The sequence below is a fragment of the Cupressus sempervirens genome, chromosome 7 (genome assembly GCF_028749045.1).
Source record: "Cupressus sempervirens isolate cs-2001-9-10 chromosome 7, ASM2874904v1, whole genome shotgun sequence".
NCBI classification, from domain to species: Eukaryota; Viridiplantae; Streptophyta; class Pinopsida; order Cupressales; family Cupressaceae; genus Cupressus; species Cupressus sempervirens.
Genome location: NC_143124.1, coordinates 609,399,269 through 609,426,651, shown reverse-complemented (window position 1 = coordinate 609,426,651; position 27,383 = coordinate 609,399,269).

The following is a 27,383-nucleotide window of genomic DNA, read 5'->3' as shown; positions in this document are numbered from 1 at the left end:
GAAGAAATATTGACAAGGAGTGTTAGGGACTTTGGACAACACTTCAAGAGATGGTGAATATGCAAGGTGATGAAGGAAACAATTCAAGAGTTGGATGAGAAAAAATTTAAGGAAAGAGTTTTAAACATGGCAACTCATTGGATTACTAATAGGGGCTCTGACTAGGGACTGGCTAAATGGAGTACAAAGAGAACTCAAAAATCCAAAAACAAGAACTAACCTAACCTAACACAAAGAAAGACAATAGGAAAGGAAAGACAAGAAAAAAAAACAAAACCAAAAAGATATGTACATGATTGAGGACTTCACAAGACTCAAAACTTGATTAACTTCAAGTCTTGCCCATTGTAGGTGAAGGGAAAAATTGTACCATCTAGATAATTTAGGTGAAAGGTATTTTGGCCAATGACTTCTAAAATGATAAACAAACCTTTCCACAGAGACTCAAATTTTCCATGTGCACCCTTTCATTCTCTCCTTTTGTCCTAGAGAAGCACTTCATCATTCTTAAAGAAACCATGTGGTTTGGCTCTCTTGTCAAAAATTTTCTTTACCTTCATTTGATTTTCAATGATGTGATCAACCAATTTATCCCTTTCATCTTCCAGCTTGTGTAGATACATTATCCTTCTCTCTAGAGAATCTTTAAAGATTTGATCTTCAATAATAGATTGTAATTTAGTAGCAGATAACTCTAAAGGAAATGACACTTGAGATCCAATTTCATACACCAATTCAAGTGGAGCCATGCCTATAGCTTTCTTAGGAGTAATCTGGTCAACCCATAATGCTTCATACAATTTTTTGTGCCAACCTCGAGAATTATCAGACACCAATTTTTGGATTATGGCAATAAGGTTTTTGTTACTAGACTTTGCCTACCCATTTCCTTAACGAAAATAATCTGAGGAGTGAGTTAGTGATATGCCATGTTCATAGTAAAAATGAGAGATTTTCTCAGATGAAAAATAAGTTGCATTTTCTGAGACTATTTTTTGGGGAACTCCAAACTTGACAAAAATATATTTCGTTATGAAGTCACACATTGCCTAAGAATTGGCCCTTTTGGTTGGGACAACCTCCACCTACTTGGTGAAATAATCAATAGTTTTTAATATATATGTATGTCCAACATTTGATGGAGGATTTAAGGGTCCAATAAAATCAATACCCCATTGGTGGAAAGGCTCATCTATGACTAATGGCCTAAGAGGTAAGGTTGCTAATTGAGAACAACTAGTGAAAAGTTGACATTTCTCACAATTCTTAACAAATTTTTAAGCATCTTTGAATATACCTAGCTAGTAGAAGCAGTTCCTCAAAATTTTAAAAGTAGTTAACATAGATGAGAAGTATCCCCCATAGAAATATGAATGATATGCCTTTAACAACCTTTCCTATTGTTCTACATCTACACACCTTAAAAAGGTTCCATTAATTCCTCTTTTATATAGAATACCATTTGAAATCACATATTTAGTAGCCTTCAATCTAAGATTTTGCCTTCCTTTGTAACTCATATTTGGGGGACATTCACCATATGTTAAAAGGTATGTGATATTGGAGAACCAAGGGTCTATAAGGCTAACCAACAAAATAGTAGGTGTTTCTCTAGCATTGTCAAGAGATCAATCTTTGCTCTCAGTTATCAATTTGCATAAACCACACCCTCTCACCAAAGCAGTAGGCTTAATGGTTAAGTCATATTCCTAAACTTTAGTCACCCATACAACTCTTTTATTTATCCCAACTTGTTGCTGAGTTAATGTACTTTTAATTGCTATCTTTGGCACATACACAATTGAATGGGAATGCAAAATGTAATACCTAAATTGCTTCAATGATTTCACCACAAAAAATACATATTTCTCCATTTGAGTATAGTTTAACTCATGCTTCTTTAATGGGACACTCATGAAGACAATTGGGGCTTCATTATCTTGATCATCCTTTTGAGTCAAAATGCCAGATAAAGAATGTTATGAGGCATAGCAATAAATAATAAAATCTTTTTCAAAGTTTAGGCTTACTAGCATTGGGGAAATTGAAATAGTTATTTTAATATCCTCAAAAGATTTTTTACCTTCTTCTTGCCATTTGAAGGAATGTTTCTCACTCATCATATCTAACATATGTCTCACCTTTTTAGAGAATTCAGGAACAAAACTTCTTAAAAAGTTGATTTGACCAAAAAAGGACATCAAATCACTCCTATTGGTGGGTAAAGCTAGTTTCTATATTGCCTTCACTCTTTCTAGATCAATCTTTATTCCATCCCTTGAGACAATATGTTTGAGTAGTTTTCCTTCTTCCACAAAGAACATAAATTTTTTAGGATTTAGAGATATACCATGTTGTCTGCATCTATCAAGCACCTTTTCTAGGTCCCTTAAATGGTGTTTTCTTCTCTTAGAGTAAATGGTCAAATCATTAAGATATATCACAAATATCCTATCCCTCAAATCCTTAAAGGATGAATTCATTGCTCTTTGAAAGGTCACTCCTGCATTAATTAAACTGAATGATATCTAATTATAAGCAAAGGTTCCCCATGGAGTAATGAAGGCTATTTTATGTTGATCTTCTAGTGCAACACTCATTTTGTTGTATCCTAAATAGCTATAAAGCATTGACATGACCTCGGATCTAGCAATTATCTACAAAATATGATCCATAGTGGGAAGTGCATAGTTGTCTTTGAGACTCGCTTGGTTCAAGTTCCTGAAATCTACACAAATCCTTATTTCACTATTTTTCTTTCTCATAGGAATAATGTTCACTATCCATGTCGAATGATGGATTAGGTATATTATGTGAGCCTTTAAAATTTTCTCAACTTCCCTAAAAATAGCCTCAGATACCTTAGGGTTATAAGTTCTAAGTTTTTTTCCTAAAAGTAGTTGCCTCTGGTTTCAAAGGTATATGATGTACAACTCTCCATTTTTGAAGTTATTTAAGTCTTCATACTCCCAAGCAAAGACATCCTGATATTGAGCAAGAAGTTTAGTCAGTTCATCTTTATCCCTCTTAAAGCAGGTCCTACCTATAGAAATCCATTTGGGATTTCCCTCATTTTTTATATTAATTTTATCATGTTCCTCCATATTTCTATTAGAATCAACTTCCATTTTTAAGGCACTATCATCCTGTCTCTAGAGAAATCAATCCTTTAGGAATCTAATTACCCTTTAGTTGAACTATTCTTCCTGATTCAATGGTTTCTTCTTCAATTAGTTTACCATCATAATTAGACCCTTCAAAGAACATTTCAACAAAGTTGCCAGCACATTCAATGAATTCTCTCAATTGTGTATCATAATTGAAAACCTACCATTGATTTACATTGTCTGAACTCTAGGCCTATAGATCATTTTAATCTTGTAGGTATCATTTTTAAACTCTAGTTGTGGTAACAACAAAGATGTTAAAAAAACTAAAGAACCAGCTTTAGTGTTTTGAGAACGAGGTATGAATTTGATAGAAAAGGCTTCAAAAGACTCAACTTCATCCCACACCATATTTCTATAATGCCTCATCTTATCATTTTTAATAGAAAATTGCTTTCTTACCTATTTTCTAATAAGTTCAACATCACCTTTCACTTTTAGCTATTTCACTCATTTTGCTTTAGCTTCTTGCAGGCCTAGAAGCAATGCTTCATATTCTACAATGTTATTAGTATTATGGAAATTCAATTTAAAAGAGAAAGGGAAAATGTCTCCTGAGGGTGAGATGAGAACAACACTCACACCTAAACCTAAATTGGAACAAATTCCATCAAATTCTAGAGTCTAGAGGGCTTCTTCACAACTTACTATCTCTTCTCCTTTGCATTGTTCTTTAGGTAGTATAACATAGTTTCCAAATAGATATTCCTCATACAATATCTATGCTTTGGGATTTTCTGAAGGCACGACTGTGTATTTATTCCTTGGCTTGGGCTCCAGCTTTATTGTCTTCTTCCCTACGGGAATATAGGCTTCAGACCAATCCATTTTAATTTCCCCACCGATCTCCTTATAGAAAGTTCTATTGAGCAGCATTCCATAGCTAGCTGGTATATCAGTTACAAGAATGGTAAACTTTAATCTTTTCTTTGAACAAGCATAAAGGATAGCCTATACATCTTTCAATTGACCAACTAGAGGTACTTGTTTCTCGTCCATAGAAAAGCAACATCCAAAGGTTTTTGTGAGCTCTAGACTGAGGGCCTTTTGTGACAAGCTGATGCATAATATTATCTGATGCTCCAAAATCAATGATGTAGTTACTAAGTTTTTGGCCATTTCGTAGCAATGATATATAAAATGGGTTGGGATTTTTCTCCTCTATTTCCTTTTCAACAGAGTTAGCAACTACCTCATGGTAAGAGGCATCTTTTGTGCACCTTTTAGACACAAAAATAGGTTTATTTATAGTCTTTGGGTTTTAAGTGATATCGTCAGCAAAATGTGCATTAGTGGTAGAGCCTCTCTTTACATATTGAAGTAACTTGTCTAATTCCTTAGGATTAAGTCTCAAATATTTGGCTGGGGAAATAGATTTGCAAAATTCTACAATATGAAAAGCCAATATAGTGTTTGCTAATTCTTCTCTGGATAAGATTCTCAATTTTGTAGTTTTTGTTGGGTCAACATGTATATGTTCCTTTCCTTTGGAAGTTGCATATTTGGGCTAGCTCCTAGATAAGAATTTTGATTTCTTTGACCTCTATTCATCATTGTGAAAGCAAGATCTTGAAGTGTCATAAAAAAATTACACCCTCTTTTTGAATTAGATGCATACTCAAGAAAATAAGTACCTAAATTTCCACCTTCTACATTCTTATTTTTAGGCATTTGTTCTGCTGCAAGGGCATTTTTCACTAATAGAACACAATTGAGCCAATTAGGACAATTTCATTCATCATGGTCTAAAGTCATCTGAAAAGAACACATTGCTTCCTTAGGAACTTCTTATATTTGTAATCTTGTTTGAGGGGCAGTCAATGTGGGAGCTTTACCAAAATTTTGAGGTTTTTTCCATCTATGAATATCCTAATAAGGAGTCTGATAAGGGCCATGTATTTTATTTTTCTATCTCTTCATCATTGCTACATCATTCATCAATTTCTACAAAATAAGGTCTGTAGAGGTAGAAGATGAAGTGGTTCCAAGTGTTTAAACTTCTCTTTTCTATTTACCAACATTGATTAATGCATCTTCTAATTGAATAGCTAACCTTTGAGTAATGGCCAAATCAGCACAAGCATCTTTAATGAGATGAAAACTTATATCTAGGAAAACAACATTAATAAAGAATGATTTCTAGTTCTGTGCATTAGATCTAGATGTTGCAAGAATACCTTGAATCAACCTATTAAATTTAGCAACAAACTCACTTATAGGTTCATGCATCTCCTTTTTCATCTAAAAAAGTTGAGAAAATAGAGAAAATTCATTTTCAGGAGCCTTGAATCTATCTTCAAATGCATTTTTCATATCATCCCAACTAGTGATCGAATGATGGGGTAGGTGATTGAACCAATCAGTAGTGGCATCAGTTAATGTTCAAACAAATAATCTTACAGTGGCTTCTTGAGTAGGAATGATTATAATAGTAGAATTTGAATGAAAGGCACTCAAATGATCATCTATTAAAACTTTACCATCTCTAAGAAACTTAGGTAAAATTTTAGTAGCTCCTTTGGGTAATGCTATAAGGTTAACACCTAGATTTAAAGGCCCTATGTTTTCCCCCATGGTTGATTGACATCCATGTTAGGTGGTACAACTTGCAAAGGTTGGATGGTTATATAAGTTTGGACAAGAGTATTTAATGGAAGCAAGGATTGTACTAATGGTGAAAGAGGAGATTGTTTTGGTGGTGAACTGGTCTACTTTAAGATTTGATCTTCTTCTTTTTAGGGTCATTGAAATCTAGCAAGAACTTCAGATTCTTTTGTGGCTCAAAGTTCTCATCAAGTATCCCCTTTTCTCTTTCCCCCCTTGTATATCTATGAGTAGCCAGCTCTATTTCCTAGTTCTAAGTTCAAGGTCTTGCAGGTGCTTGAGCAAGTCTATTAACAATTGCTTCTTCTTGAACTTCTAGTACCCCTCTTAATAACTCAACCCTTTCTTCTTCTCTTTCTAAAACAATCAATACTTGTTGATATTGTTGGTTATATCGACATAATGCCCAGGTAGTTGAATTCAAGTTTGAGATTATATCTTCCTGGGTATTCTCAAATTAGCTTAGGTTGTAATATAGGGAAAACCTCATTACAAGGGAGAACCATTGTTATTCATAGTTTTTTTTTTTTTTTTAAGACCAGGTTCTCTTCAAAAGGGACTCTCCCCAGTATAGTTGCCAAAAATTTGTTGGTGAATAGATTGTCTTTTTAACTATTTAACAAATTCACTCTATGCCCAAGGTACAAAAAACACAAAATGTTCACAATAGTTGAGAAAATCTCATGTTATTTGATTTTCTCTCTATATTTTAAAGGTACATCTTCCTTATGAAATTTGCAATGAATTCAAATTTTTTTTTGCACTTTTACCAAAAAGTGAATAAGGATCTCTCACATATCCTAGGTAGTGAGGTAAGAATCAATTCAAATAGCAAAAAGAAACATTCATCAGGCCATACTTCTACAAAACATCTATTTCAAAGGAATGAATACTGCCATAAATTGATGTCAATCATTAGGGCACCTTAATTGAAATGAACTTACAATAAGAACAAAAATCAAATATCTTGAACCAATAAACTACAGTTCACAAAGTAATAGTGATCTAAATACTTGAAAGACTAAGTTTCCAAGCTGAGTCCAAGATGATATATACAAATATTAAACATTCTTCATTCACAAAGTCATTCAAAAAGAAAAACATCCATATACTATCTTTCAATTACTGTTTAAAAGTATCTACTTATCAGAGTTTCTAACTATCTATTTTCTAACCCCCTAATTAGTTCAATGCCCAAGAATTTATAGTTTTCAATAAAAATCCAAAAGGCCTCCATCAAAACCCAACTATTTCAGTTAAAACAAGAAAGTAGTTATAAAATAGGTGTCAAAATGTAACTGAAAAAAACTATCTTGTTCAAGCCTCACCACCAATATTCTCTTCCTCGCCCATGGTTTAATGCACCAGCTTCTAGCTTCTAAAAGTGTTCATGAACTCCTGCATTGAGTGGGAATGAAAATTCTTTAGACTCAGCAACCTATCCCTACACTTGTCCTTCTACCATTTGAACTCCTCTATCTTCAGGTTCTAACATGGCATGAGGTTCTTGTTGAGACATAAGATCAATTCCATATTTGCCAGCACAATAAAGTCATTAACGCTTGGTGATCCATTATCTCTAATCTTCTCAACAGCTTCACTGAAGCTCTTAGTCAATGTCTCAGAATCCATATTCCCATCATTGAACTATAGAATCCCTATAGGATTTACTATCTTCATACCTTTAAGGAGTTCTTCATGCATTCTAGTAATTTTATTCTTGATGCCCTGCACTTCTTTAATTGCCTCCTTATAAACTGACTCCTTCCAACCCATGTTATTTTTCATGATGAACAACATGTAGGGATCTACATTCTTCACTGGATTCTCACTCAAAAACTTAAGCACTCCAAACTTCTCAACCTCAGTCACTTGAAATAAAACCACCTGACACCAGCTTTTCTTTGTTTTCTATCTTGGAATCAAAGTTTGAATTTCTCCCAACAACGATTCTCCTTTGACATATACATTGGTGAATTCCAAAATAAACTTATTACCTTCTTTAATGATGGTATCTACCCAATCTTTCATAGCATCTACTAGTAGCTTCCCCCTTTACATTTGCTTCACCAACTATTGGCTTCTTGTAGAATTCAGGTCGAAGGCTTGAGGGGCTTGAACAACTAGAAATGCACCAAGATTCATCAAAGAATTGATATACATGGCCATAGTTATCACCATGCCCTTAAGTTCCTTTTTCTCTTTGCTATCTATCTTAGATTGAGTTAACATATGGTTGGCAAAGAATTTGAAAAAGTGATTACTAGTGCTTCTATTAATGGTCCCAAATTCAACTGAGGTGACTTTGAAATCTTCATTATCAATCTCCCCAAACTCTATTTTCTGTTTGTAAGTGGCTATTTCAGCCATTATCTTTCCAATCACTGGGTCTTTGGTTAGATGGGCATCCATTTTCAATTTCTTCACCTTTGAACCCCGAGCAACATATTTGGTTACAATGTCCTTCATCGGTATTGAAACTAGCTGCAGGTTTCTTTTCTTGCTGATCATATTGGATAACAAAGAAGAGATAGTAGGACTTATAGAGATTGCCTAAGCATCTCTAGTGGGAGTCATGAACCTTGGTTGATCCACCTTAGAGGCCTCGATGAACTAAACATCACCATCAACACCATCCAAAAAATTGAGAACATCATTTGAATCCTGCCCCTAAGTTGACATCCTTTTTCTTTGAACCTTGTGTTGCTTAAGGGCCTTAGATTTATCTTGAGACCTGGTCCTAGGAGCTATGTTTTGTATATTTCCTTGAGCCAACTCACTACCTACAATAGGAGATGAAAGTTGGATGTCATATGATGATGGTTTAGAAAAAGAAACCACCCCTGAAGGGGGTTCATTGACAACTTTCTTATTATGTTTCTTTAGCTAATCATCTATGTAAGTAAATATAAATCTAGCTCTTAGAGTTATATCTTCTTCCTCATCCTGATTCCAATATACTACTAATGACTTTGATTCATTGGATTCTTCCCAGCTTGGTTCAACCATATTTGAGCCATCTTCAATCACCCCCTCTGTTTTGAACTTCAACTTCAGGGAATTGATTTTCTGTAAAGTTAACCTTGAATGGTCCCTTCTCAAAACCTCCTCCTCATCTTTACAATTTTTCCATACATCTAACTATGGAGTTGCTGGTGGGTGACCTACAAGACCAACAATTTGAACTACATATCCTTTACTATCAAAATTTCTTCTGCTATGATAAGAATCAAAATTGAATCCAAGCAAATTGATTCCAATAATAGAAGCATTAATAGGGTATAATTTAGTGGCTAATATTCGTAAATTGGCTAATTTTAGAATTTTTTGGCTAGTAATTTGGCTAATAATTTAAGATTTGATACAACCTAAATCGCCATAGTTTTATAAAATTCAGTTATAGAATATTTAAATTTGCTCAATAATTTATTTTATTAAAAAAATTAAACTCAAATATTTGCCACAATATTCATTACATGAATATATTTGAGTTACCTAAATATAATATATTATTGGAGAAATTAAATTGAACTGACCAATAATTATCATAATTATTAGTTACTTTAGGTATATATCACCAATATTTATTTTTCACTATTGATTTAAAGTATATGTAACGATTCTCATAATATTCCACGAGGTAAAAAAAATGTTCAATTTTGATTTGTAATATTACATGGGGATTAATGAACTTCCTACTGTTATTGAGATTCATCAATATTTTATACAAAAAAAATTATGATTCAAAAATAATTGCCAATATTAATCATATTTAGAATAAAAAATTGAGAGATTCGCCAATAGAAATAATTTTGTTTTTTCAAAATAATGAAAGATTCACTAATATTTTATTTCTTTATTTGGAGGTGGCTTTCTTAAAGTTTACCTTGAGCATTAATCATACTGTTACAAACTAGAGAACCCAATTTAGTTGGGAAGGTTGTCTCCCAATTCTCTTCTAGTAAATTATCCTTAATGACAGAGAATAGTTTCCTACAAATCTCATCCAAAATAAAGCAATCCAAAGCATATAGTGGGAGTTTTACAAGTTCCTCTTCGAATCTACCTATTCTCAAGCAAGTGAACTTGGGAAACTGTATGAAATAACTTTTGTATTGCTGAATCAACCTTTGAGCTTCGAAAGAATTTATATTCTTGTTGGCTATTCTCAAAATCTGAATGAATATTTTCTATATTCTGTAGCTTGGCTTCTGAATGTGTCTGTTGTTCGGTATTCATTAACTATGACTCGTCAAATGTTGGATTTTGTTGTTGATTGTCATTCTGAGTTGCAACTTCACCATTATTAGGTATACTTTTATAAAATTATACAAAGGTCTTGTATTCTTCTACTTTCTTGGTGTTCTCAACACTTTGAACTTCTGCAAGCTCATCAAACTTCACATTTGTGCTTTCTACTACTTTGTTAGTATTAAAATTCAAGCACTTATAAGCTTTACTTCTGGTAGAATAACCAAGAAATGTGCTTTCCTCACTTTTTGCATCAAACTTTCCATTTCTAGACTCTTTATATATATAGAAATTGCATCCAAATATTTTGAAATGTTTTACATTGGGAGAATGCCCATACCATAATTCAAAAGGTGTTGCATTTGTACCTTTCTTGACTTGAACTCTGTTGAGTGTGTAGATTGTAGTACTTACAGCTTCTCTCTAGTACTTCAGTGCAAAATTTTTCTCCATCATTAAGGTCCTGGCATAGTCAATAACTGATCTATTTCTTCTTTCTACTATACCATTTTGAGGTGGAGTCCTGGGTGCTGATGTCTTCCTTTTGATTCCTCTTTCATTGCGGAATTCTTCAAATTCTCTTGATGTGAATTCACCTCATCTATCAGACCTGAGACATTTTAGGCTCTTTCCAATTTCTTTCTCTACTCTGGCCAAGTACCATTTGAACATTTGAAATGCATCTAATTTTACTTTTAGGAACATGACTGTCATCATCCTTGAATAGTCATCTACAAATAGCATTATGTATCTATCACCTTTGTAGCTTTGCACTTCAATAGGACCACACAAGTCAGTATGAACTAGCTCTAATACTTAATTAGAAGTATAATCCTTGCTTTTGAAAGTTGACTTGGTCATCTTCCCTAGTTGAAATTGTTTGCACATGGTGTTATCAGGTTTCTTTAACTTTGGTAGACCTCTAACTTTCTTCATCTTGTTGATGCTTATCAAATTGTCAAAATTTACATGACACAACCTCTTGTTCCATAACCATACATCATCAGTTTGAACAATGAGACAAGAAGCATCTTCCATGTCTAGGTAAAACAAATTACTCCTAGTCTAATCACCTTTTCCTATTAGACTTCCTTGAGAATCATAATTTTAGCAATTCCATTTACAAATTCAACCTTGTATCCTATGTTTCTTAACTATGAGACACTTAATAAGTTATAATTTAGGGCTTCAACATAGTATGCATTATCACATGATATCTTTTTAGTAAGCTTGATACTACCTTTCCCTTTGATCTGACATGGTGCATTGTTACCAAATCTAGCACTATTTCCTTCATATTGAGTAAAGGAAATGAACTTAATTTTGTCTCCAGTCATGTGATGAGAGCATCCACTGTCTATGATCCATCTATCATTCTTGTTCATATAGGTTACTGGGGTAGTTGCTTCATCTTCATCTGATTCATCTTTCATAGCCACATAGAATACTTCATCATCATTCTCATTAGAGTCTTCTTCAAAAATGTAGCATCTTTTGCCCTTACCTCTATAGTCCTTGTTGTCCTCTTTCTTGTTCTTGAAGTTGCCTCCATCCTTATAATTTTTCTTTTGTGTAATTCTGGCTGCAATGTGACCAACTTCATTACAATTAAAACAAATGATTGGTATCTTACCTTTGAATTTACCTTTTCCTCTATGAAATCTTCTTGCTAGTAATGCCTCCAATTGGTATACATCATCTTCATCAGTGCTACTGTCACTGGATACATACTTTCCTTTTTCGTTCTTTTATCATTGTCTTTTATCATCATCTTGGCTTTGAATGCAAATTCAAAGTTTTCTGGCTTGTAGTTGTCAAAGTTGGATAGCTCAAAGGCAGTGAGTCTTCCAATTATTCCTTCAAATGATAATGCATTCCTTGGTACACACCTTAACTCTTGGATGGATGATACTCTTATGGCATAGATGGGAAGCAAAGTTCTCAAGTATTTGCTACATACCATTTCTTCTGCTAACTATCCTCCTAGGCTTCTTATGGCACTTACTACTTCCTTCATCCTTGTACCATATTGAGCAGCATTCTCTCCTTCTTCCATTTTCATATCATCAAACTTTCCTCTTATGCTCTCTCTTTTGGTTCTCTTGAAATTATCATCTCCTCCATAGATTCTTGATAATGTTTTCCACATCTGATGTGAAGTATCACATCCTTTGATGTCATCATAGCTTAGTGTTGAAGCAATATCTAACATTTCTTGATTGTGCTCCTTCTTCTTGCTCATGTCATATGCAATGAGGGGTCCTATAGGGTCTACATGATCAACTATGATTGAGGTCTATACATATTCACCTATTGATCTGAGGTGTAGCTTCATCAGACTTTTCCATGTGACAAAGTTATCTTTGTTTAGCTTAGAAACTTCTCTCTTCGACATCTTGATCTTCCTACTACTAGTACTTTGAAACAAGTTAGTAGTCCACTCTGATACCAATTGTTAGAATTCTTTAGAATAACTGAGAGGGGGGGGGGGGGGGGGGGGGGGGGTGAATTAGTTATTCAAGGTCCAATGGTGTCCAATACAACTTTTTCTACAAATCCTTAATGGCACATAACTAAAATTATCATGCATGCAATTAAACATTGAACAACCATAAAAGATAATATGTATCACACCATAACATTAAGGATTTTGATGACCTAGAAACCCTCCAAGAATAAGAAAGTAAAATTGGGGTGGGAGTTATAAAATAACTATGCAATTGATTTCAACCACTTATGATGGTCTGCCCTATTAAAGGCCTGCCCTGTTAAAGGCTTTACACATTGTAAGATGTGACCCTATTAAAGAATTCAAGAACATTCAACTTAGAATGTCACCCTATTAAAGGATTTACATAGAGCTATTAGGCTCACCCAAGTCCATGGGATTTACAATCACCTTCTCAAAATAATCTTTCATCCCTCTCTAAGGATCTCCTATTCTCCTCCTAAGGATCTCTTTATCCTTCTCTTGAGGATCTCTTAATCCTTCTCTTGGGGATCTCTTTATCCTTTTCTTGAGGCTTATCCACCTAGCTATTAAGCTAACCTAGCAATGTAGGATTTCAATATCTAATACAGTGGTAAGAAAGTATTAAAAGGGTTTTGACTTGATATAGATTGCAACTTCAACCTTGTAGATTTCAGATCACTCTTTAGTCCTTTTCTTTGCTTGGCTTTCCTCCATCGTAGTGCTGACAGCTTGTTCACCCTTCAAGATCTATCTCCTTCAGTTCTTCCACTCATTATGCTAATGCACTCCATGATCATTTGATCAACTTAGAGTCTTGATTCTTTGTTCCTACTCCTCTTGGTTTCTTCACATGACCACACCTAAGACCAACTCCCTCTCTCACATGCGCACTTGATTTCTGACCTGTAGCTCCTTATAAAGAAGTTTTTTTCTTGATTTCTTGCTCAAATCTTAATTTTCTCTTGAGAAAATGATATTGTTTTCCCTCCAAATTATTTCTTCTAGAAACTTCATGATAAATCCATTAGCATTCATTAGAATTTTGTGACATCTACTCATCATCCTTATCATCTAACTAATTCACAAAATTTGATGTAACAACCTTACTGCTACTGATCTGGAAAATCTTTGACTTTAATAAATAATGCAGCAACTCGACATCATTGGTTTATTGATGCTTGGCTCCTTCTATGTTACTTGGCTTCTATTGTTATTTACTAGCGCTTGGCACCTGAAGAAATTCTATGTTACTTGGCACCTGATCTTCACTCGACACCTGAAAGCTACTCGGCACCTTAAGATCACTTGGCACCTAAAGACTGCTCGGCACCTAAAGATCACTCGACACCTGAAGACTGCTTGACACGTAAAGATCACTCAATACACACTTAGTTGAACTTGCTCAGCTTCAACTGAGAATCTATTTGGCACTAGCTAGCTAGCTCGACTCTCTCTAATGAACTTAGTTAATCCTTACATCTTTGATATATCTCAGTGTGTCCATCCTCTATATCTTGGAGTATGTCATGAATACACTATTTCATCAATGGCTTAGCTAATCCTTATACTTCATTACAACATCATAACTTCAACCTTTCTCTAGGTACTTTTAGTTACATCTTATTGATTGCCACCTCCTTGTCAATCAACCAATTGATAGTATTTGGATCACTAAAGCAATTGTCATTCCTACAAGTAGCAAGTTTGACATCAATGACAAAACAATGATTGAAACATTCTTTACCAATTCCATTATTCTTTATTCATGATCTTTTCAATCATTTCCAACACTAGACTTGAAACATTTTCAAAGAAATGTAAAATAGACTTCATCCTTAATCAAAATAGAAAGGCTTCAAACTAATTTTCTTGGAAAACATAAAGATTGCAAAACAAAAACAATGATTTCTATGTTTCTCACCTTTGATTTGGTGAAAAATAAAATTTTTCCCTTCCTTCCCTCTTTAACAACTTCTCCTTCAAACTTTCATTTCTTCAAATTATAAACAAAAGGGGAAAGATGAGCTTATTTTAAGAAGGAAAAGTACTTACATGCAAAAGTACAACCTCATTATGAGGCATTTATGACAAATCACTCTTTATTAAGGTTTACACATTTGAAATCCTTATGACATAATCATCTCATTTAATAACCTCCTTTGCGGCTGTATCAATAATGATTAGCCTTATTATGACATCCAATCCCCTTTTAGGCTAAAGATTTTCCACTTTTCCTCATAATGATGATCTTTCACATTGGGAATAAAAATGTCCTTTTAATTATTACTCTCAGACATAGCAATTAATGCCTTGCAAAATGATGGTGCATTGTACATCATAATCCACCTTCACCAAGAAACCTCCATCATTGAATGACTTTGAACTACTTTGAACCAAGGTTCAAAATCATTCAAAAGAACACCTCACCACTTTGGCACATGTTTCCTACAAAAAGATTGTTAGTGCAAAAAACTTTTGGTTGAACTACTTTGAACTACTTTGAACTAGAGTTCAAAGTGGTTCAAAGTGGTTCAAAAGAAGAAATAGTGACAAGGAGTGTTAGGGACTTTGGATAACACTTTGAGAGATGGTGAATATGCAGGGAAATGAAGGAAAGACTTCAAGAATTGGATGAGAAAAAATTTAAGGAAAAAGTTTTAAACATGGCAACTCATTAGACAACTAATAGGTATCTAGTCATAGAATGAAAGATCTCCTTTGTAATCTTCATTGGTCCAGTTGCCAACCAAAACTACATATCATCTATTTGGTTAAGCACAACTTTAATCCATTCAACTTTGAAGTTCTTCAAGAAATATAGGGAAAAAGTTAACCCTTTCTTGTCTGTGATTTTGAATTCATCTTTCAAGAATACTTTTTTTCATAGCTTCTCATAAGCCATTTTAATCTCATAATGTCCCACTTCACTAATTTTGTATGTATAACATGATCGTACATCATGTATTTGAAGGACTTGAGCAATAAAAGTCCATAAAGCTTGAAGAATACTTGAATGCAAGAACCAATCATAGAGAAGAAAAAGAAAAGAAGAGGCAAGGGTTTTACTATGAGAATATGCAAATTATATTATCAAACTAAAAGAAAATGAGAGATATTTACAAAAGATCAATCCTTATAGAAGGAGATCAAAAAACCTAAAAGAGAAAGCCTAATAGGTAAATGACATTTAATAATTACTAATTAATTATTAAATGGAAATGCAAAGTGCATAAAGTGAAATCTTAAGAAGGGAGTAAAGATAATTTAATAATTTAAATTAAATTAATGCTTTACTCTAACACACCCCACTCCCCTTTAAGATAACAATGTAGCTACAGACAATGCAGAAAAGCATGGAAACTACAATGCAATGCTAAAAGAAAACTTGCGTCCCAATAACAAGGCATGATGGGGTACCCAATCACAACCAAATCTCTATGAAATGGAGAAACAGGGAAAACCACATGGGAAAAACCCTACTCCAAAAAAGAGATAGAAAAAAAAGAAGGAAGGAAGGACTCATCATTAAAACCCCCAAGGACAACTTCCTTCAACTAAAACATAAAGCACAAATGAAGATACTATGGGGATGCAAAAGGTTTAGTGAAGATGTCTACAGCCTGCTCAATAGTGGGAATGTACTCCAAGCTCAAAGTGCAATCATGAATTAGATGCTTGATGAAGTGCATATTAATCTCAATGTACTTGGTTTTTTGATGCTCAACTAGGTTGTGGGAAATGTGTATAGCACTCTAATTGTCACACCATAGAAAGGTGGGACTACCAGGAGAAAATCCAAGCTCTGTCATCAACTTTTGAAGCCAAAAAACCTCCTAACTAGATAGTAGAAATACCTTGTAATCTACATCTATATATGATAATGAGTGAGCATGCTACTTCTTGGAAGACCATGTTATAGGACTAGAACCAAGATAGAAGACAAATCCAAAAGTAGACTTGTGACCATCAATATCACCAGCCCAATTTGAGTCCATGTAACCAACAATGTGAGGATCCCCTAATGTGTAGTGAATGCCATAATATTTAGTACCCCAAATGTACCTCAAGATACATTTGGAATCTTTATAATGACTCTCATGTAAATCATGTGAGAATTGAGAGACAAGTCCAACCACAAAGGAAATATTAGGATGTGTGTGTGTGTGTGTCAAGTACAACAAACTACCTATAAGTTGTTTGTATAAAGTGGAATTCATTTTAGGAGTAGTGTAAGTGGTAGATATAATAAAATTTGACTAAAAATTTGTTGGAGGAGTCTTGTAATCAAGAATGTTGAATCTCTTAAGCATATCAAGAGCATACTTCTGCTAGAGTATGGCTATCTTGTCCAAAGATTGAACAACCTATGGGCCCAAAAAATAGTGTAGAAGTCCATGGTTTATCATTTGAAACTCCTCTCTCAAGTATTTTTTGAACACTTTTTATCATGGAGGGTGAGATACCTATAATGATGAGATCATCTACGTAAAGGACAAGTATCAATAAGTCAACCCCATGACGCTAAATGTAAACTATAGCATCAGAATGACATTGAGTGAATTGTGAAGAAGGAAAGAAGGAATCCATCTCATACCAAGCACAAGGGGCCTATTTGAGACCATATAAAGACCTCCAAAGCCTTCATACCAATGAAGAGTCTTGCAAAAAACCATGAGGCTTCTCCATATAGATCTCCTCATGAAGGTATCCATGCAATAAGGTACTCTTCATGTCCATTTGAAAAATTATCCATCCTTGTGAAGCTATAAGAGAGAGTACAAGGAAAATATAATTCATCTTGGAAATAGGAGAAAAGGTCTTAGATTAGTTAATACCCTCAACCTATGAAAATAATTTTTTAACAAAACATGCCTTGTATCTATCAATAGAACTATTTGCATCATACTTGGTATGGTACACCCACTAACACTAAACCAACTTTCTTCTTTTTGGAAGAGGAAAAATATCCTATATGTGGTTCTTCATCAAAGAAGAGTACTCCTCATCCATAGCCCTATACCACTCTAAGTTTCATGTTTTTTGTGAAAAAAATGTGTCTCATCTAAAATGGTATGACTCAATATTTTAATACCAAAATTTTGAGCATGAGTGTGACAAGAATCTATAGGATCACCTACCATAGATTGTACTACATCAATAATGACATGAGCCCACTTGGGCACTCACTAAAAAACTAGTGGAGGTGGCAAAGGGGATGAATATCAAGATCTTCCTCAGAGGATGCATAATCCTATAGAGGAGTAGATGAATTAATGGGAAGTGAGGGAGAAGCTAGTGATGGTGGCTCCATATAAGGATAATGCTCATCAAACTGAACATCTTGTTGAAGAAAGACATATCTGGAATAAAGATCAAACAACCTACATGCCTTCACATCCTCATATTAGCCAACAAAGATGAGTGGTTGGTTCTTCTCCTCCATGGCTTTTTGCTAAGCATCTGGGACAAATTCCCAAGCCTTACTACCGAAAATGCAGAAATTAGAAACATCTAACTTGACATGAATCTAAGCCTCCTTAGAATTCATGTCTTGTAATACCTTGTGAGACATCCAATTCTAAATACAATTGGAACAATTGATAGCCTCAGCCCAAAATAAAGAACTCATAGCTTTAGACTATATCATACAATTGGTCATCTCTCATAATATTTTTTTCTTTCCCTCTGCAACCCCATTCTATTGAGGGGTATGGGGAACTATACACTAATGTTTTAAACCATGCTTAGTGGAAAAAACTCTAAGAGAATGATTCACATATTTCCCCCCATTGTTAGCATTATTTTCCTGACAAAAAGACCATACTACTCCAAAAATGTCTTTAAGATTCAAAATGAATCAAAGACATCAAACTTGTACTTCAAAAAGTACACCCATGTGCATCTAGAGAAATCATCTATGAAGGTAAGAAAATATCAAGCACTTAAAAATATGGAGTGGGGAATAACATAAGATCATTGTGTATTAACTCCAATGGTGCCTTAGCATGTGTGGATCTACTTGATGGAAATGGATCTTTGTGATGTTTGCCAAGTGCACATCCTTGACAAACACCATCAGTACAAGAGATTTGAGGTAGCCCAATCAATAGCTCCTATGTACTCATCTACTATAGATATATGTAGTTGACATGGCCAAAATTCTCATGTCAAAGCTTTCTCATTGTGTTTGCATGAGAAATAAGAGAAACACATATAGAATTAGAGCTCTCAAATCCATCAAACTAATATAAGTGAGACTGAAGATCAATACTCCTTACAGAAACAACCAAGTCAGGATCATGGAGGTATTGAATAACCACCTCATGTGGTGATAATTCAATTGTCTTGCTAGAGTCAGAATGAAAAATTAGAAAGACAAATAGGAGGTTCATTGAAATGGTTAGAACCAGGAGAAAATCTTGTAGTGAACCACCCTCTAAAGAGATAGTTCTTGAACCTATGACTAAAAGTTGTGTAGAATCACCAATTGCAATCTATGTAGTAACACTCTAAGAAAGTGAGGTAATCAAATTAGGTGAGTGTGTCATATGATGCAAAGCACCTGAATCAAGAATCCAACTAGCTTTAGAAGACAATGCTCATGTAGAAAGAGCATGTCCTTTCCCTAAAGGAGGAGGTGGTGGCTTTAGAGAAGAAATAAATTCTATTTCATGGCCTCCTTTAAATCCTCAAGATGTTTCCAATACCTAAAAATTGGACGTCCTTCCTTGCCACAAAAATTGCAAGGATCACCTGTTTACTTCTTAGTCTTGGAGGAAGAATCACCAAACTTAGAATATTTACTCTTCAACAATTTTTGAGCATCTAATTTAGGAGTAGAATTGGAGGAACTCTTACTGCCTATTGAATCTATCTTGTTCTTTAGTTTCTACATTGACTTCCTTGTAGATATCTGAGCAGCCAATGCCTATGTCTTTAAGCTAGTAATAGTATTCATATTTTTAATCTTGGACTACTATCTAGTTAAGTGATCATAAAAGACCTCAAAAGTGGGCATGAAAAATATGGGACCCAAAGCATCCATAGTGGAATGGAAGGTAGAAGAGAAAACTTGAAAGTTTCCTCAAAGATTTGATAGAACTAGATAGATGCACTCCTTATCTGTCTTCTCTTTCCTGCATCCTTGTAAAAAATTTCTCTATTTTTTGAACCTCATAAGAAAGTCCTCAATAGAGGGGAAATCATCAAGTATAAGAGAATTAATCTCTACCTCAATCTAACATGCTCTAAACTCGTTGATGTATGCATGGAATGTGGCCTCTGTTAACACACACACTTCAACATGGTCATTGTATGCGGATTCATCCTAAAATAAACATGAGATTGTTCACCCAAGATTTGCCCTACAAAGTGACCTGTTGCCTTCTATCTAAAGGGATTTTTCCTGTTAATATCTTTAAAATCAAGGTGCAAGCAACCAGACCTTCTAAGAACAAAGGATTTAAAGAAATGTAGCTAGTCTAGATGAATGTGCAAAGTATGCTAAATGAGATATGCAATGTAATCTAAGAACAAAATAAAGCAAACTAGATTAACATATGCATAGTTAAGCTAAATGAAATTAAAACAAGGATGCAAGTGTATGAAAAATGTGAGCAAATGTGAGTATGAATTTCAACAGCACTTCGATAGAAATTCAATTCATCCTCTCAAAATAAAGAAATAAGGGTCTCTTAAATAGATTTTTCTGGAATCCATCAATGATTGCAATCAATTTCAATCAACAGTCAGGATTAAAGATGAGGTTCAGTTAAGGTGGAAGATTCCCAAATTAAAGGGAGTTAATTAACTCAGATATGAGTGTAAGAGTCAATAAACTCAGATAGACTTTAGTGTGAAAGCAAGTGATCTGGGTCACTTCTAATTTGATCAGCAGTAAACTAGGAATTTCCATTTTTTGAACTGAAGAGAAGAATTAGAAAGAATATTTAATTTAATAAAATGAGATATGCTCTCAGAAATACATTCTCCATTTAAATAAATAATTTTATTTAATTAATTAGAGACACTTTTCTTATTTAATTAAATAACTTCATTTAATTAATTAGGAATAGCTTCCTATTAAATTAAATAATTTTTCTTAATTAATTAGAAATAGCTTTTCTATTTAATTAAATAATTTTGTTTAATTAATTAAAATAGGCATATTTATTAAATTAAATAAATTTAATTCCATAGTACATTAGCCTTAGGTGATGATTTATTTTAAAGTATAAATATTTAATAATTAAATTAAATCTTAATCAATAGGTTTAATGTGACTAATATGAGTCAATACTATAGGAATTAAATAAAGAGTTTGATTAATGCAGATTAGGGTTTTAAGCATTTGACAATTAAGTCAAGTAGCAAAACTCAGAATAATAATTTGTCTAGTGAAATAGGACTTTAGAATTGATTTAGATAGACCAGTGAGCCAATTTTGGGGTATTACATTTTGCCCCTCTTTGAATGAATGTGCAAGTAGCACGTTCAATTCAAAGAAAATCAGAAAGCATGATGTAAAGATGAGATTGGTTCTGAAGTTGATGATACAGAGATCAATTGAAAAGCTTTTAAGGACCATCTCTAGAATAGAGCTTAATCCCAAGGAATCCAAGTAGAATGCCTAGATACCTAAAATTGATAAGCATTTAAAAAGTTTATTCAGAATGAAGTTTGACCTTCAAGGATCTAGATAGAACACCTAGATACTTGAAATTGATAAGCATTTAAAAGATTATCTCCAAAATGCAGCTTAACCTTTAAGGATCCAGATAGAACACCTAGATACCTAAAATTGATAAAAATTTAAAATATTATCTCTAGAATGGAGCTTAACCTTTAAGGATCTAGATAGAACACCTAGATACCTAAGATTGAAAGAATTTAAAAGATCATCTCCAAAATGGAGCTTAACCTTTAAGGATCCAGATAGAACACCCAGATACCTAAAATTGATAAAAGATAGCAAGATCAAATCATGAGTCATAGAATCATCCCTAGAATGAGGCTTGATCCTTAGGAGTTAGGGTTTAGACTGTCCCAATACCTGTCCATCAAAATTTGAGATGAGTTTTTATAAGATTGATCAGTTGATGAAAAGATAAGATATATAGCAAAGATGCCAGATAGGAGGGAGCAAGATGCCCTGAGTGATGAGATGCCCCCAAGTGACGAGGACATAAGATAGGAACAAGATGTCCCAAGCGATGAAGATTCAAATTGCTTTGAAATGTAAGTTCAATGATGTAATCATCCTTCCCCCTGAAGAGTAAAATTGAAATATGACACACCAAAAGTATGATGTAAGGAGAATGATGAAAGATACAGAAGAAATCTGAGATGTAGTAGAGTGTAGAAAGGATCAAAATGATCAAAAGAAAATATGAAGAGATCATAACGATCTTCAGAAATATGAAGAGATTAGAATGATCTAAAGAAAATTGGAAGTCAATCCAAAGTGATTTCAAGGTCCAAAAGACCAAGTTTGACCAAGGAGTTGACCAAAATTGAGCATAGTTGACTTTAGTTGACTATTTTCAAAATGAGTTTTGAAAACATGAAGAATGTAGAGTGGAAAGAATTCCAAAAATTGCAAAGTATCAGAAAGATTTGAGTTGCATAAGCGTTTGATCGCCTCGATCTCCAAAATTTTAAATCACATTTTTGAGGCACTAAGGTGTGTTAGATTTCAAATTCGATCTCAAAAATGGATTCAAAGTAGCCAAAATAGCCAAGAGGGTGATTAATCAATTATTTGTGCAGTCATTAAGAAACATGATACGTTTGAAGATGCTCCCAATCCTTCATCACATAGGGGAGAAATAGAATGACAATCAAATTGCGTGCTTATGCAAGTGAAGCATGTAATGCAAGACTTATGTTAAATGCAACCCTAGGTCTAGTTATTGAGCCTCGACAATTTATCATTACTGGATATAGAACAAAGCTCGTATGTTATACAATTTCCACTAACATTGTAATCATGGGAATATGAATAGAACATACGTTATAGGTTTGTCGGGATTAAATGTAAGCATTCGAGACACAAGAAGCCAGAATGACCAGAACATTTGTCCCTTTTAATATAGTAAGTTAACATAAGCATCAAAGCATAAATGCTAGGATGACTAGAATGTTGCTTCATGACAGGCACATCAAACACACAAGAGATCCATCTTATGCTAAGTATTCAATAAGTATTTTATTTGCAATGACCCTTGCATTCGTAACCTGAGACATAAGTGTGCTAGATATACTCACAGTGACCCATACGTTCACTTAGCAGGATGAGTATCAGTATTTACTGTAGCATGAAGAGTTTACTCCAACAAACATGGAGAAGAACTAATGGTATTGAAGTATTCATATAAAAGGAGTCGAGGTACACACGGCCATCCAATATGAGATGGAGGCTCTTATAATGGACACCCTTTTTATAGGAATATATCAACTTATTGGAACTAAACCATACATAGAAAGCAAAGAAAAGATCATGCCCCTAGTCATTACTTCTCTAGTCGAAGATGACATCATCAAGTTGCTTGAGGAGATATGATAAAGCAAAACAAAGCAAACAAAAAAAATGCTCAGCATATCCAAACAAGTATATCATTTTTGAGTTCAATGTTTTTGGGATTGATGTCAAGTGTTAGTGTCTAGAACATGTTTGAAAGAAATCTCTTCAGTAGGGTGATAATAGTAGGCAAACACAGTTAGAATGACTAGTGAATAAGGTCAAAGAGGAATCTTCATGATGAAGAGCCTAAGAAGGACTAAGCGACAGTAGATAGACATAGCAAGGATGACTAGTGACTGATGCAAGAAAGATCTTCAATAAAGGATTTTGGAGACATGACCCAAGCAACAGTAGGAAAACACAACTAAAACAACTAGTGACTATTACAAAAGAGATTCTATGAGGAGAATCTTGAAAATGAGGTATAGTGGTGATAGTAGGAAAATGCAGTGAGGACCACTGGTGATTGTCACAAAGGAGATTCTACGAGGAGAAACTCAAAAATAGTGACACTAATGATAGTAGGCAGACATAGTGAGAACCACTGGTGATAGTTGTGAAGGAAATTCTATGAGGAGAATCTCAAAAAAAGAGTGACACTAAAGGGGAATGCCCTTGAGCCGTGGCAAGACTCAATCCATGGATACATGAGAAAAAGTTAGGAAAAGAAAGAAAGCAAAAGCATGAAAGCAACTATACAGAATAGCCAAAAGATGCACTGCAAGATGGAGCATTGGGAACAAGAGGCACCTGTTTACCAAGTTTTCACCTTCTTGGCAGGATTTTCCTTTTTTTGCTACCATGATGCCTGTTTCCAAGTTTTCACTAATGGCACTTTTCTTGTTTTCAATTTTTTTGTATTTTTCTTTTTTTTGAGTTTTTTTTGTATTTTTCATTTTTTGAATTTTTTTTGTTTTTTTTGTTTTTTTTGAATTTTTTTTGTATTTTTCTTTTTTTGAATTTTTTTTGTATTTTTTGGATTTTCACTTTTTTTTTTTTTTGGTGTTACCAAGGTGCCTATTGCTAGGTTTTCACCAGGGTAACAATTTTTTTCAAGACTTTTTCAATTTTTAGGATTTTTTTTAGGACATATAGATATGTACAAAGAGCTTACTTGATATTAGATCAACTGTAAAATCGCTTCAGGTGGAGAGTGTTGACAGGTTCTTTTAGCACTTCTCCCTCAGTTGTGGAAAGTTGGTAAGTGCCAGACCCATATACTATAGTAATGATGTATGGACTGAGCCAATTTGGTTCAAACCTTCCTTTTTGTACTCACTGTTGTTGATTCTTAGGGTTCTCTCTTAGGATGAGATCACCTAGCTAGAAGTCACGTGGCTTGACCCTCCGATTGTAACTTCTTGCCATTCATTGTTGATATGCTCATAGATGATCAGATGCCAATTGTAGATGTTCATCCAGTAACACAAGCTCTTGAAGTTGAGCTATCCTATATTCATCATCAGTGATAAGGCCCTTCATAGATATTCTCAAGGTAGGAATCTCGACCTCTATTGGAAGCACAACATCCATGCCATATACTAAAGAAAAGGGAGTCACACCCATTAGGGTCTTGATGCTTGTCCTATATGCCCACAAGGCTAGATTGATCTGGAGATGCCAATCTCTCCCTAATTTGCTAACGGTGCGTTGGAAAATTTTGAGGATCGTCTTATTGGATGCTTCAGCTTGGCCATTACCCTGGGGGTAATAAATGGAAGACCAATGTTGTGTGATTTTGAATTTCTTGCATAGTTCCTTGAGTTCTTTGTTCTTGAATTGTCCTCCATTGTCAGTAATGATTGAGAAAAGTACACCATATCTACAGATGATGTAGTTTGTGATAAAAAGTGCTACAATTTTGCCATCAACAACTGCGAGAGGTACTACCTCTACCCACTTTGTGAAGTAATCTGTAGCCATGATGATGAACTTATGTGCATTAGAAGAGGTTGGGTGGATCTGTCCCACCAAGTCGAAGGCCCGTTGTTGGAATGGCCATGTTTTAGTAGAGGGAATCAGCTCTCTAGCTGGAGCATGAATAAAATTCCCATGTAGCTGACATTGCTTGTAGGACCTAGCATACTTGATAGCTTCTTACTCCATTTTGGGCCAGTAGTAACTAGCTCTAAGGAGTTTGCGAGCTAGTGTCAGGCCATTGGAATGAGCTCTACAAATGTCCCCATGAACGTTAATTAGTGTGCATTTGGACTCTTTGGGTTCTAAACACCTAAGGAGTGTTTCATTGAGACCTCTCCTATACAGATCATCAGCAATAATGACATAATGTGAAGCATAACAGATTAGGTAAAATTTTTCATTCCAGGTTAGACCTTCTGGAATGGTTTGATTGCAAAGGTAGGAATAAATGTGATGGTAGTGGGATGATTCTTGTCCTATAATAGAACATATCATCTTAGAATAAGGGGTGTCATAAGCTAGGTAGTGTAACACTTCCACCAAGAACTCATGTTAGAGATCATTTTCAGGCATTTGTAGTAGGGAGGCCAGAGTGGCCATGGCATTAGCCACTTTATTATCTACTCGTGGAACTTGCTGGAAGGTGATGTGTGCAAAATACTTATTTAAGTCATCAACCATGCACTTGTAAGGAATTAGTTTCTCATCCTTTGTTTGGTACACATCATTAACTTGGTTGATGACAAGCTGAGAGTCACCAAAGATATCTAACTAATCCACTCTCCATTTAGCTACAATTTTCATGCCATTGATCAAAGCCTCATATTCAACAATGTTGTTTGTACAAGGGAACATAATCTTGTATGCCTTGGGCAGTAAGTATCTCTATGGTGTAATGAAGAGTAATCTAGCACCTGATCCTTGTTGTGTGAAGGACCCATCAAAGAACATAACCCATGTGTGGTGCATGAGTGTTAGAATTGACTCATCTGGGAGATCAATGTTCATTAGCAGAAGACTTTGTATGGGTGCATTGGCTAGCTAATCTACAATTACCTATGCCTTGATAGCCTTGTGTTCAACATATTGGATGTCAAACTAACTGAGTATCATAACCCATTTAGCCAATCTTCCTGTGATAGCAACCTTACTGAGCAAGTACTTTAGTGGGTTTATCTTAGCCATGAGCCTTGTAGTGTGAGCAAGCATGTAGTGTCTCTACTTTTGGGAAGCAAAGACAACTGTCAAGCAAGCTTTCTAAATAATTTTGTAGTTCTTATCATAAGAGACCAGTGTTTGACTCAAGTAGTAAATAGCTCTTTCTTTTTTGTTATCATCTTCTTGAGCTAATAGGATTCCCAGAGACATCTTAGTTGTTGAGATGTATAAAAGAAAAGGCTTCCCATAGATGGGAGGCATCAGGATTGGCAGATTGACAAGATATTGTTTGATCTATGTTAAGCTTTGCTCACAATCCTAGCTCCAATTTAATTTTACACCCTTATGTAAGGTCTTTGTGAAGGGTTGTGATCTATCCGCCAATTGTGAAATAAACATGTGTATAGATTGAAGCCTTCTCTATAGTCCTCTCATCTGACTGATGTTCTGACGTGGTGGCATGTCCATTATTTCTTGTACTTTCTCTCAATCTACCTCAATTCCTTTTGTAGAAACAATGTATCCTAGAACCTTTCCTGATGTGACACCAAATGTGCATTTTTTAGGATTGATTCAAAGACTAAATTTTTCCATATGATCTAGGATGGGCCCCAAATCTTGCAGATGAGTATTGCATTTAACACTTTTGACCAAGGTATCATCAACGTAGTCCTCCATGGTTCTATGCATCATGTCATGGGAAATTGTAATAACAGCTTGTTGATACATAGCACTAGTGTTCTTCAACCCAAATTGCATCACATTCCAACAAAAGGTTCCCCATGCACATGTGAAAGCCATTTTCTCTGGGTCCTCTAGTGCAACTTTTATCTGATTGTATCCAGAAAAACCATCAATAAGTGAGTACATTTCATAGCTAGCTATCATGTCCACGATCATATCAATATTAGGGAGCAGAAAGTCATCTTTAGGACATGCCAAGTTAAGATCATGGAAGTCTGTACAAACCCTGATAGACTTATCATGCTTGGAAACTGGAACAATATTGGATATCCATTTAGCATAATCAATTACATAGATGAAACCAGATTTTAGAAGTTTCTCCAATTTTGCTTTGATGAGTAATGCAATGTGAGGATGCATTTTTTGAAGCTTCTATTTAACTAGTTTGATGCCTGGTGCTATTGAAAAGTGATGCATGATAAGATCAAGATCCAATCCTGGCATGTCAAAGTATGTCCAAGAAAAATTTATTTTCTTTTCTTTAGGTGACAGTGACTGTGCTAGATGTGTCATATGAGGATGTTCTTCTGTGCCGAAGTTAATT